Source organism: Anas acuta, chromosome 3, assembly GCF_963932015.1.
Source record: "Anas acuta chromosome 3, bAnaAcu1.1, whole genome shotgun sequence".
Classification (NCBI taxonomy): Eukaryota; Metazoa; Chordata; class Aves; order Anseriformes; family Anatidae; genus Anas; species Anas acuta.
In genome coordinates this window covers 56,932,042-56,941,776 of record NC_088981.1, presented here as the reverse complement: position 1 = coordinate 56,941,776, position 9,735 = coordinate 56,932,042, and the positions used below count along the sequence as shown (strand labels likewise).

Sequence of the window (9,735 nt, the reverse complement as noted above, 5' to 3'; positions counted from 1 at the left end):
CATTACACTGGAAGCAAAACAAAGGGTTACATCCTTCAGAAATGTTGAAATGCACAAATCATAACAATAAATAGTCCATAGCTCTGCAGGAACTGTTGTAAGCCTTTTATTATTATTATGATTTTTTATTTTATTTACGAAGTTTTGGAAATAGGAATTGCCCTCTTTCTAATGTTAACCTGATTTCACTGTTTGTACTTAGAAATATCTATACCAACATATTCTGGCAGTGTTTTGAGAACTCTGTATGCATGCACTATCAATATGGTGCTAAAATGCTGACAGAAGTCAAAATGAGTTCTCTAGTCTTGGTGTGAAACTTACCCCAAAACATCCTTAGTGTAGACAAGGTGTGAAGTGCAAGGTGCAGCTGAAGGATGGTGACAGCCACCTTCAAATTTTATACATTCACCCTTTTCTGGAATATATACTTGCAAGGGAATTGTCCTGTTCACAGGAGGAAGAGCTCCCTTAAAAATCCTCTGGGAACTGCCTGCAGTAAGATAGAGTTACATATATTGCTCAAAAATAAGAGGAAGAAAATATGTCACCTCAAGATGTTAACCAAAAAGGACACACTTTTCTCAGGTTACATTGCAATTATTCTATCTTCATTATATCTGCTACAGAGATTCTGACAACAAAGTAAATATCTGCATTTTGGAAGGGCATTGTGATGAGCAGTAAAAATGGGAATATACTGTGGCTATTTTCTTTTCCTTTAATGTTAACATCCAGTCATACTTACCCACAAATATAAGATAATGCACAGGAATAAACAAGAAAAAATGTAAGTCATACCTAGATCTCTGCATGTCAGAATCACCTAATTAAATGAATCCAAACTATTGCTTGCTAAGTGCAAAATGTTATAGTGAACGACATATATTTTCGAAGTATTATGCTAAAAGAAAAATCCCAGAGAAGTTAAACATTGGTTATAAATAGACTACCCTGTGTCAGAAAATGAATATATATTCACCTTAAAATAAACTCTTCTAGTTAAGATAGTGTTTAGAAAAGTTATACTCACCAAAAGGTTTGTATGGCACAAAGCATCGAACATTCTTCTGTGTATTCAAATAACGCAGTTCTCTTAATACCCTGTGGTGTTATTTGGCTCATTGATTTATCTGTCATAGATTTATATGAATCCAGATTCTCTGAGAATGTCTTCTGAGTTTTTTGGAAGGTAACAAAATGATGAAAGGTTTTTTGACTTGATAGCCTTGGGGACCAAACTTGTCTATTGATGTACTGTTGTTTAAGAAAACCTGACATAAATTCCCCCATGCTAATCCATTAATATGTCTCAAATCTTACTGGGAGAGATAATTTCTGGGGTGATATTTCATCTTCTATGTCCCTTACATCCATAAGTTTGAGGCTGTCAGAAAGTACTGGTGATGACCAGACTTCAAATATATAAAAATGGATTTAAGCACCATTAGCACCATCCCTGAACAACCATCATATTAAAATATTTTCTAAAAAATATTTTTACAGGTTCCAGTGGTGAATTAAAGAGTCTTAAGAAAACATTGCACTGTTTTCAGAATATCATCTAGTTCTACCTTGTGTTGCATTTAGCTGTCAACATAGAGGTGGAAATTTTGGTATCCTAGTACCCTGAGTTACCTAGTCTTTGCATCTGTCAAACTCTCTAGATCAAGTCCACAATCTGTAGCAAAATACTTACCAGGGGAATAAAACTTATTAGCTGCAGACTTTTTTTTTTTTTTTTTTTTTTTTTGCTTTGGAATTTAGGTATAAAATTCTGGGCCTTCCTTCCTTTTTTTCCTTCCTTCCTTTCTTTCCTTCCTTCCTTCCTTCCCTCCTTCCTTCCTTCTTCTCTCTCTCTCTCTCCCTCTCTCTCTTTTTCCTATCTGGAAATACTTCTATGCACTTCTTAATGTTATTTCCATCAATAAGCACTCTTTCTTTCTTTCTCTCTTTCTCTTTTTATTGGGGAAAAAAAAAAAAAAAGTGGCAGACTCCTTAACTTTTAAGTCATAAACTTTTTGAACTTTTGTCATATTTTCTCAGGGAAGTATTTGTTCTTATTGTAGGAAAAAAAATTAGTCTGCAGGGTTAAAATATTTTTAATTCTCCCAAACTTAATAAAATGTGCTTGTATGTATTTAAACCAGCTTTTTAATGTAATAAGCATTTTTTTTTTTTCATACAACAATCAAGCTGGCATTATAGCCCAAGCATCTAGGTAGATCTTGGTTTACTGGTCTCCTGTATTGTTTAATATATGAGAAGATTCTTCACCCCTTCTTAGGGCAGACCATTACTTAAAAAGTGAAAAGGATCCTGAGAACTAGGTTTCTCTAGTCTATAACTACTGACTCTTGAATTTCAGGATGCAGTGAGACCCAGGATGTGACTCAGATTTTTGTAAGGTACTCCAGGTACAGTTCCTATGACCACACGTGCCTATTGAAATTTTACTCAAACAGATTTGAAAAAAGCAAATTGCCTTATTTTTTATTATTATGGAAAAGCAAGCATGCTTAAAGACCTCCCAAACAAGTCTATGGGACTTCCAAAAGAAATCAGTCTGTTACTATCACATGCAGCAGCAAAGTGGCATTCCCCTTCCAATGGTCGATGCCTGTCATGCTTCTTCAGCGCTGACAAGCAATTATTAATCTTCGTTTCTTTCATCCTACATATTGGCAAAACAATCATTGCTAGGAATTGGAGAAGTAGAACAATTATTTTTGCACTATAGTGGTAACAGAGTTTCTAGGCTTACTGAAAATATCCATTAGGTTCTGTTCTCTTGTCTACAAATACTTTCTATTTCGCTTTATGCTGTTCCAACAGTTGAATCACCAATTTCTGCTGTATTAAGAAAGAATAACTTTATTCTTTCATCAGGTGATTTTCATTTTCAACTGGTCTTTGTTCAGGGCTGAAGGCATTCTTCATTTGTTTTGAGTTCCACTGTATTAAATATAACTTGGATATTGGTTATAAAGTTGTTAAATTTGAAGATTTAGTTTTCCTTTTTTTTCAGTTGTGACGTGATATGATATTCCTATACAAGTTTATTTAAAAAAACAAACCCAACCAAACCAACCAACTAACCAAACAAAAAAACAAACAAAAAGAGCCCCAAACCAACAATCCTAGGTTGAGCCAGTTTTAGCTTCTGAGCTCGGTGACAATTGTTTGAACTTCACTCTGCTCATGGTCATCTCTGTATGACTCATATAAACTATTTTTCAAGTACTCTTAATAGCCTTCAAGATCTTAAGCAAGGTGCAGCCATGGAGAACAAAGATTTTTTGTGGGTCTCTGAGCTACCAGCACACCATGGTTCTGTCCTCCTACCTGAATTAAAACAGAGGCAAGTAACCAAAGGTCTTGTCTCCTGCAGAAATTGTCCTTCATTCCAGACAGTTACAGAAAAACAAATTACCCGTGCAGACAAAGAAACAACATTTTGTACCGCATTTATTTATGCTCTGATCTCCATAGAGGTTGAGCAGTGGTTCTGGCTATGGATTTTCTTTTTCTGAAAACAAAACAAAACAAACAAATAAACAACAACAAAAAAACAGATTGTGAAACCTCTTGCACCATCTCCATCAGAAATCATTTCCCTCTGCTTGCTTGCTTGCTTTTCCCATTTCAAATGTCGTTCAAGTTTGCTTCACTGCCATTCAAAGGTTATTTGCAAGTCTGTTTTGTTGAGTAAGATCATTTTCAAAGACTTTTTCAAGCTGTCATTATACTTGAAAGACATTTGGTAAACTTAGCCAGACATTTCTCCTTCAAATCTTTCTTAATGATTAATTAACATAAGATCTACAAAATGAAATCTCATTTGTGAAGGAGAAACATCGCTGATTTATTTAGAAAGACAGACCCCAGAACTGAATTCAAGATTAAGAAAAGATGTTTAATGAAGATAGGAAAGGGGAAAGTACAGATTTCCTTATTTGGTAGCACTCCCTTTGTACTATGGTGTTGCAAGAGCTAAGTCACTCTTCTTAATGCTCAATCCAAATTTTAATCAAATTCTTTAGGTGTTACTTAGGATGAGTTTTCTTCATGTATTTGCTAAAGCTGCCAGTACTATTCAGCTTTTATAAAAAATGAAAAATTGCTTTTTCATACCTCACTTTTGACACTATGTATGGCCAGTTTATATAAAAGTAATTATGGCCACACATTGTGATGGCTTTAAGGGGTTTATTCTCTTTTATCTCAACTTCATATTTATTTATTTATTTTTCTCCAGATATAGAAGAAAGGTTTTATAATCCTATTAGTTTTTTTTAATAGCATTTGACATGTTTATCATTAACACTGTTGATGAACAAGGAAGGAGGGCTGTCCAATGTACAGCTCCAGAACATCTCCAGAGCTAAAAGATTATAATTAAATTTATTTATTTATTTATTTATTATTTATTTATTATTTTATTTATTCTATTGAGATGAGAATTGCTTCAGGAATAATGGACTAGTTTGCCAGCAGATTGCAACAAATTATTCCATCCCAAATATTCCAAACTTGATCTGTTCAAGCACTATCTGCTCTCCACCGCTGCTCCCAGGTTACTTCACCTCCCCAGTATTCCATTCACAGCCTACCTCAGATATAATTTCTCATTTTCACATATGGGTAATAAGACACTTATTTCTTTTGACTCTGGACAGACTGCTCTGTTTCTGAAATGTTTATTATACTCAGGTCTACTTCGTTTACAAGATGTTCTGTTCTCTTAGTTGCTTTTAAGCACAACGGGAAGTTGTTTGGCTGATTGGGCTTTCTCTACTAACATCCCCTTGTGTAATGTTGAGGAAAGACTACTGCCCATCAAAGTTTTCTCCCAGGTGTCCCTTTTTTGGATCACACAGAAGAAGCAGGGATACTCTCACTCAGGTGACACCAGAGACATCAGGCTGAGCAGCCACACCAGTCTGTGACAGCCAGCCATGTACCTCAGAGAAACAACAGACCTGCTGGTCATGAGCTGTACATTCAAAATCCTTCTTAAACAGGAGACACCTTTCTGTTCCTCTCTAGTCTATTTAAACTATTATCTATCTACTTTAGGTAGTAAAATCTAATACTGCTATGTATCTCACCAGTAAACCCAATCTCACAAAGGATCTTCTAAGCTTCTAGTTTTACCAGTAGTAAATATATGAATGTGTTTTATATCAAAAAAGAAATAACTGTATCATCTCACTTTGATATTGCTGAACTTTCTTAACATCATATATAATGCATGAAAATACCTTGTTTAATGCTCTGAGGCACAATTTAAACATCTCTCTCTCTTTTTTCTAGAAGATGAGTTGGTATTGGTCACACACCAGTTCCCAATAAATTATCCACATTGTATCTGGGCTCTGCTGAAGCTAGTCACTGGTCCTGCATTAAAAATATAATTGACTTATTTAAATATTAGTGTTTTAGAAATAAAGAGAGACTTAAACTGTCGATTAAAATGAAGAACATTTTGGGTAGACCTGTGCGGTGTCAAGAGTTGGACTTGATGATCCTTAAGGGTCCCTTCCAACTCAGGATATTCTATGATTCTATGATAACATGTACCAAAAAGTAGTATGATATATATATATATATATATATATATAAAGCAATACTGAAGCTATTAAAAATGTAAACAATATGAGTCAATGAAAGAAAAAAGACCAAAAATGTATTTTCTCTTTTTTTTTTTTTTTTTTTTTTTTTAATTTTCTTGCTTACTTGTTTTTATTCCACTTTAAACAAGCCAAAGCATTGTAAAAATACATAAGTGAAAAAGAGCTGAGAGTGAGATTTGCAAATGTAAGATGTATACAACACTTACCAAAACCCACCAGCTCTTCATACTCTGGAAAAACACCAGAATCCCTGTTTGCCTAGTTTGAGCTTTCAGCCCCTTTTTATGGTCATCATAAAAAACCTTGTGAGCGGGGGCTGAAGATAGAAAAAGCTGGTAGTTAGAAGTTCCTTCTAACTCTGGTGGCACTATGGGGTGCTGCAATAATAAATACCTTGAAATGTGTAATAACAGTCCATGTTAAAATTTTGAGAAACCTTTTTTATTAGCCCCCACCTGCTTTTCAAACAGAGTGGGTGGAGGTTTATTAGATTAAGATGGTACCTGCTGGCTTCCTCTGTTGTCAGCCAGGTGCTTGCATACAATATTTATGTTCTCCTCACCACTTCGAATTATACCTTTTCTTGAAGCTATTTGATTCACTTTTATTCAAATATTCTCTCTTGATTTGTCATTGCAGAGTAGACTACAGTCCTCTCCTTCACTATCCTATGTCTGATTTAATGATCTCAGACTTTTATGAACCTTACAGTTTAAGATAATTGCTGACAGAAGCAGCTTGAGTACATACAGAAAATATTTAACCTTCAGCTGTGCAATTAGTGTATATTGGTGAACATCTCACTGGTCAATATGGAAATATAAATAATATTTTACTTCAAGATTTCATGAGCACATATCACAGTATACTTTCAGCTGGTGGGATCAACATGGAAACTGCTGATGACTTTTAGCTCTGTGATGCTTCTCAGGTGTTCAGCCATGTCTTTTAGGCTGAAGTAGCCTAGGTTACAACAGTAGCTATGATATTATTAGATATTATTCAGTGATATGGTCAAGTGAAAAAATTAGGGAGTATTTCACTTGTCCTGACTAATTTTTCTAGGGCTGCATTCACAAAAATCTGTTTTTAGAACATGTTAGGGTTTTTGTTTTGTTTTGTTTTCTCCCACTGCAGCTGCTGTAGTGTCAGTTCCATCAATACAGGAAGGGAAAACTGGATAACCTGCAGAGACTGTCAAATGAAGTACACACACTATAAAAAAAAAAAAAAAAAAAAAATCTTGGCAATATTCAGAATTCTATACACTGAAAGTATATATATATACATTTGTGATAGATAGGTGATTTTTCTAAGATGAAGGTAATTTTAGCAGTCTCCCTGTAGTCTCTTTAGCAGTCTCCTTTCCAAGATTCCAACTCCAGAGTGATGTAATTAATGTCATAGACAATCTCTAATTGATATGCTTAATATATCTCAAGACATGTCTAAAATCTTCATTCATAAAGATCTTTATATGGGAAGAGTTTGCTTATTCGTTCCATTTGCCTTAAACCAATAAATAAGCCTGGAGAAAAATAACACAAATTGCACTAGTAAAATAACGAGTGAATGGACTGAATTATTCATGGTCAGTACGCCCTTTGAAACAATGAGTTTGAGGAGGCCATAACCATTCTCAAGAAGGTGATCAGTAAAAGAATAGACCTGTCAAGCAAACACTTCACTTTGAATTATTCACTCCATTCTAACATTTAATTAACAGATGAACACGGTTGTCCTTGTTCATGTCCAGTTACAGTAAACCGTAATGTGTTCCCTACCATGAGTCCTCATTCAGTTTAATACTGCAGGAAGATCTGTATTGTTAGGAATTTGGAGCCATTGATATTTATTAATTCATGAATGATGCTTGAAATATTGATCACAGAAATAAAGCCATGAAATCGTGAAAAAACTGCCTGTGTATTATGGCTGACCCTTAGTGATTTTTTTTTTTTTGGCACAATGATTCTATTCTCTCTCTGCTGACTGACGGTGTTTTTTTTTTTTTTTTAAACAATAACAACAACAACAAAACAAACAAACAAACAAACCAACCAACCAAACAAAAAGAACAAACAGAGAAACTAGCATTTAGAAATGGAACAGCCCAGATATCTGATTGCTTTTTGGCTAAGCCTTTGATACTTTGTCATTGAACAAAACAGTCAGGTTTAGGGGCTATGAATAAAGACATTTTATTTGACGCATTGCCATGTTGGGGATTTTTGGATTCTGGAATCTGCTTTTACTTTGTCAATGAATCCTTACTTCTGTCACTTTGGGTAATCATCTACTGTAAATGCATTCCATATCATCCATGTCATCAACTATTTTTTATACAGTGGATCTGATCTGAAAACTCACATTTTGAACTGGGAACCATTTGCTTTTGAACTGCCACTGAAATGACATGAACATGTTCTAAATTGAGAAAAAAATATTTAAAAGCTTGAAAAATATTAAGCCTCAGGCTACTTGTCCTTTATATATCTGTTAGTAAAAGCAAAAGACTTTAGGGGATGGTTCTTTCAGTTTTTTGATGCAGACTGAAAGTTAAAAAGGAAAGAAACTAGAATAAACTAGAAATATCGTGAACTAGTCTTGTGATGTGTTTCAAAGAAGTATCATATTTAGCCTTAGTTATGATGAAAGTTTGCAGTTATCATGAGACTTTTCAGCTCAGCAATAAATATGACCTCTCTAAGTCACTATGCATAGTCTTTATAAAAATGCTAGTATTGATTTTGAGACATTTGTGCACCTTTCATTTGTCAAATAGTTATGATTCCACCTCGTTTGTATCCTGGATAAGCAACTGAATGAGACATGTATGGGTCATATTGTCCTTAACATGTAGCATTTAACCAATGATAACAAGTCCTACATTTCAACATTCTTTATCATATGTTGTTCAAAGTATCTTGTTTGACATTGGCAATAATACTGCAAATATATGCAAAATAGAAATCAATCTGGACTCCATGCTCTCTTGGGAAAGCTTTACAATATTTTGGTCTCAGTCAGCTGTTAGTCAGCTGCAAAATATAAGCACTGAATCCATAAATCTGTGAGTAACAACTGATCTAGAAATTACAGTTCTCTCTAAGCCTAATAAATTATCACAGTCATGAAAACCAAATTGAGATCTTTGCCACAGACACATGCTTGGGGAATTCAAAGACTTTCCCATTTCAGATCACACAAGATTAAAGCTAGAATATTTTGCCACAAAACCTCTTCCCCTGCCAGGGCCATGAGAGTCTTTGCAGAGTCAAAAGGCCCTGACCAGTCTGTTCAGGGGGTATGTGATGTCCACCTCCCCTCCTGCCCAGAGTTTTTGTTTCAGCTGGGCCCTGGGCCTTCAGCCTCGGACTGCTGTGTGTGTACTTGTCCTCAGATCTGTTTGCATTTCCTGGGTTAATCTTGGGCTCAAGCTCCTTGCTGGAAGATCACTGGACAGTCACTGGGACCTGCTGCTGCAGCATCCTGTCCTTCTTATCACTCTCCAGTACTCTGGGACTATACCCCATCATTGAAAGGATCGCCCAACCTGCACCAGGGTTATTCCTTGCTTCCTTCCCCTTAGGGACCAATCATTCTTGCTAACTCTTGTCAATCTATTTTTTACTTTTATTTTTTTTATTTTTTTTAATTTTTTTACTTTTATTTACTATTATTTACTGTGAACTCCCAGTACTATTGCTGAAATATGGGTTACTGTCTGTTTTTTACCTTCACATCTTCAAATTGAGAGCAACTACAGGTAATATGAAAGAAGGTGGCCCAATTTATGAGTATAATGAAATTGCTACAGTCTTCTTAATTTCTCTTTAGTTTCATTGATTATATCATGGGCAGAATATTGATTATGTTGTGGGCATGTATTAACTTATCTATATATCCATGTGTATGTCTAATTTCACTGCTTTTCACACATACTTTTTTTCACACTGGCAGTCTGACTGGCTGCTCCCCTACAGTGCACTAGCAATGCTAAGATGCCACATTTCATTAGATGTTGCCCCCAAGAAATTCAAAGTCTGATGGAGATGGACAAAGTGTGATGGAGTACCAGTGCTAGATGACTGAGATT

General features: G+C 35.1%; 1 long non-coding RNA gene across 1 annotated transcript; it reads right to left on the bottom strand.

The window, feature by feature from the left end:
• Positions 1-2,895: 2,895 nt before the first annotated feature.
• LOC137853010 (uncharacterized) lies at positions 2,896-6,058 on the bottom strand. Its single transcript, XR_011094155.1, has 3 exons — positions 5,843-6,058; positions 5,265-5,400; positions 2,896-3,529 (listed from the first exon to the last, which is right to left on the bottom strand). It is a non-coding gene; the product is annotated as an uncharacterized lncRNA (long non-coding RNA).
• Between the last annotated feature and the right edge of the window lie 3,677 nt (positions 6,059-9,735).